The sequence below is a fragment of the Parasteatoda tepidariorum genome, chromosome 10, assembly GCF_043381705.1.
Source record: "Parasteatoda tepidariorum isolate YZ-2023 chromosome 10, CAS_Ptep_4.0, whole genome shotgun sequence".
NCBI lineage: Eukaryota > Metazoa > Arthropoda > Arachnida > Araneae > Theridiidae > Parasteatoda > Parasteatoda tepidariorum.
In genome coordinates this window covers 78,200,720-78,205,369 of record NC_092213.1, presented here as the reverse complement: position 1 = coordinate 78,205,369, position 4,650 = coordinate 78,200,720, and positions in this window count along the sequence as shown.

Here is a 4,650-nt window from a genome sequence, read left to right as displayed (position 1 = left end):
TCTATTTTAGTATTTTGTCGAAAGCGCTTTTTTTCACGAATTTATATATTACGAATTTATTTGACGATTTTTGATTTATATCACGAATTATACTATAGCACATTTCTAATAGGTTTAACGAATAACATGTCATTCATTTGAATTCAAATTTATTTTAATGACATAGTATTTACTAAAAAGATGTAATTTTTTTTAAAAAAAGTTGTTATATGGATTTGAATGATTGTTTTGAATTCTTAGAATTTTGTGCATTTGCAATGTACCTAAGTTAGTAGCGAACGAAGCGAGCTTAATTTACGAAGCAAACCATATAAAATTGCGTAGCAATGTTCGGTGGTTGGAGAGCGTTAGCGAGCAGGGCGCGCAGCCCACTAGTATAGATAAAAATCATAACACAGTTATAGAATACGCAGCTGCAAATAAGTTTTTTTTTTGTCTCAGTTGGACGAAATCTGCGTGTAATCCATGATGTGCAGGTATTAACGCTGAATGCGTCAATCCAAGCTTGGATGCCATTAAATGATTTAATGGAAGAGCGGATTTCCATCATTTTTGGTGATGATATTCAAGAATTTGTTTGAAAGATCCGCTTCATTGATACTTAGAAACGTCGCATCCATATCATCCCATGTTGAATGTTACGCGATAACGAAAACAAAACAAAAACATAAGCACACAGCTGTTTGGCGATTTGCGAGAACGCTCCTTTAACGCCAATAGAAATTTTCGCCAACCCTTTTATAATCTATGGTATGGTTTGGCAATTTGCGTCCTTTGGAATCCATTGGAGTGCGATTTGTCGTCCCTTGGTCCTCAACTTCTCCAGAAGAACAAAACTGCAAAGTCATTTATATATCCACAATCGAATTATTTGCGATTAACAGCGATTATTCGAATAATCTCTATTGGTATTTTGAACTGTATATAAATGTTTCAACACATTTGCATTTTTATTCACTTTTGGAAACATTTTACTTACCTCATGTTTTTTATATCGTATTCAGACCTTTTTATCTGATTTTATTTATCAAGAACTAATTAAAAACGTGAATATTTTGCCATAAAACGCATGATCTAAAATCCATCAAAATAACTCTTGAAATTTACATCAAAACGTGTTTAGGATCTTATTTCATTGCGGAACTGAGAATTGTTCTATTGATATTTCTGTCACGCCCCACTATATCCTTCTTTAAGCTTGTATTAAATAGCAGCATCACGGTCTAAGTTGAAGAGTGTAGATGTATGATATTTGCGTGTTTTATAAGTTAAGCACAAAAGTTACACGCGTGCTAATGTAAATGGTGAACTAGTTTTACTTATCGCGCAATTTAAGAATTCGTTATTTACTTTTATCTAGAAAAACATAAATAACTAAAACAAAAAAATAGCTTAATGATTTTTTTAATCATAAGATTATTTTAGATTCCAGCAATATTTGCCATTTTGCCAGGCAAAGTTCAGAGACATATTTTAAAAATACTACTGTTTTAACTGAAAAAAATTAGTGCTTTGGATCGAACTACATTGGTGTCAGAAATTAAGAGAATTTACAGAATTGGTCGATTATCTCTAGAACTACTGGACCGATTTTAATGAAATTCGATATGAACATACATTGATACAATACAAAACTAAGCTAGCAGACAATAATTCTTTTTAAAAAAACTTGACTGTAATTTAAAAAGGAATTTTACTTTAAAGAAAACCTACATTAAAGTACTAAAAAAATTGATTAGTATATTAATGAGGAAATAATAAAAGTAGTAGGGTAAAGAATAAGATTTTTAAAAATATTAAAATTGAATTAATAGATTGATATTGAGAAATAAAAACTAAAAAATAATCACATTAAATAAGCACAATCTGGTATGTAATCATATTTTATCTGAAGAATGCTTTTATAAAACTCGACATTCGTTGAATAAAATGTTTTTTATTCAATAAAATTTTTTATTCAAATTTCTTTACTAAATTACAAATAGATTTTTAGGCGACTAAAAAAGAAACATCGTATTTTATAGTTTTAAAAAAATAAAAAGATTAGCAAACGATTTTTCGCGAAAAAAATATGAATGAAATTTTACGCTACGCGGGCTAAGTCAAGTTCCTGTTAAGTTTATCACATTTTAATATTAATCGCCCCATTTAATTATTTCTTCATTGTCGCCAAATTACTTTTTTAAATAATTAATTTTAATTTTTCTCATCTTCTAATAAATAAAAACAGTTGAAGCTTTAGATTTTTCAAATGAAAAATATGTAGATTAACTATGGTATAAAAAAATCCATACCTTATAATTCAAAATTTTTTCATCCTCACTTTAATTAAATAATAAAAAATGATAATTAATTATAAATAATTATTAAAAATTATTTTTTAATTATCTTTGGGTAAATGATTTTCATGAGTGGGTGAAAATTTTTTTTGAATTGCTTCATTAGTTTTGAAAATATGACTGAAAACACAAAAAGCGAAATTAACAATAAGGGGTCCAAACTTTGATTCGCCCAGATTGCAGCTACTCCCTATATATTGAAGATAAGGAATCCAAATATGTAAAAAAATATATATGTTTATTCAGAGAAAGTACGTTTTTGTGTCTGATTTCGTAACTTAATTAATAGTTAGCACTAATTAATTAGAATATTTGAGGTCACCCTCAAGAACCATTAAAATTGACACTTAGTTCGTGAAAATCCGATTATTAGAACAAAAATTATTCAGGGTGATATCTTTTATTTTATTGCGGACTGTACTTATCAAATTTCATTATAATCGGTCCAGTAGTCTTAAATACGTTGATATGATCTCTCAGATCTCGGGGTTTCAATCATTACAAACGCCTTTTAACATAAAATATATTTAATAACAAGAAGGATGATGATGATGGTACAGTGGCATGGAGGAAAACTGATTAGAAACTAATGATTTTACATTACTGCGCAGAGCGCCATCTATTGAGTATTAGAAATTATAATTAACAAGTAGTTCTAGAGATAATAGACCAAGTCTGCAAATTCTCTTAATTTTGTACATTCCAGAAAACTGAAAATAATTTTATTTTATTTTCAGGCATCTGAAATAAAAATAATATTTCTCTGCCACGATTTCTGAAGCGAGCTAAACTTTTAAAAGTCAAAAAGCTGTGAATTTTTGTTCAGTTTTTTTAAATGATATATTGATTTTATAATTTTGATCGCACCAAAATCAAAGAGCATAAGATACTGCATCGAATGCTTTTTGAAAAGGTTTGATTGAATGGTCTGTCAGAATTATTACAAATAAACTTGAAAAATGTGTGCATTTTTCGCCCCAAAATATTTCTTTAACTAAAAATGCAAAATATAAAATTACTAGAACTTAATGCTTTCAGAGAGCTCTTAATTTTAAAATGTCGTTCATTTTTTTGGTAGATGCACCCTGAAAAGCAAATGATTTCTAGCTTTATCATTCTGCAATTTGTCTGGCAAATCGTATTGTTATGTAATTTGATTGTTAAATATTCTTTCTCCACATTTTTGTAAGAAAGAAAAGGTGCTCCCAAGGGGTAGTGGAAAAGTAAAATTAAGAGTGATTAAATCGTGAAATATTGCTTTATACAAATATTTACCACTCTAATATTAACAGGCTTATTTTTCCAATTAAATGGGATTCTAGTTGCTTAAAGTCAAAATTAACAGTGCTGTAAATGGGATCATAGGAAAGAATGGTTTAGATTTTTTTTTTTATTGTGTACAATAAGTATTCTTCTGTCATACAAATGTACACAGGATATCCCGTAAATGTAACTAACTTCTAGAAGAGACACATGACATGGATGAAGAATTGTATAGCAACCCATGGCCAAAAATGTCGTTCACCGTTTGAGGCCATTCAGTATTATGAATGTAATTTTCATATGTCTTTAAACCGGTGCCTTTATTAATCTAAAATATCTTGATTTCATATTAATAATGTTTTCTAATAATTGTCAAAAATTACATCTTAGCTTACATCAAAAATTACATAACGCTTATAGAAATAGCTGTTTTATCGTAATTTGATGTTATGACGAGCTTGTCAAGTCACTCGCCAAATCACGGAGTTCATTTTGTCGGAGATTTTCTTAAGAGTTACGATATGTTTATTAACCAGTGAGATTTCGAGACTTTAACCCTAGGAAGCATGTTCTGAACTTTCTAGGGGGGGGGGAAGCAATATCCATAGCCTGAATACCACGTTGCTATATAAATGATTTTCATTGTTGATGTTGCTTATGATTTATGATGTTGCTATTTAATCTGTATGCCATTGCAACAATGGTCCCATTGTTACAATAACAACTAACTGACTTATTTCTAACATAAAATCATGGAATGAAGCATGAATTTTAATTAAAACTAGTGGGTTGCGCCCCCTGCTCGCTAACGCTCTCCAACCCCCGAAAATTGCTACGGTATCTTATATGGTTTGCTTCGCTCGGTGCATTACAAATGCACAAAATTCTAAGAATTCAAAACAATCATTCAAATCCATATAAAAACTTTTTTTTAAAAAAAATTACATCTTTTTAGTAAATACTAAGTCATTAAAATAAATTTGAATTCAAATAAATGACATGTAATTCGTTAAACCTATTAGAAATGTGCTATAGTATAAAATCTTAA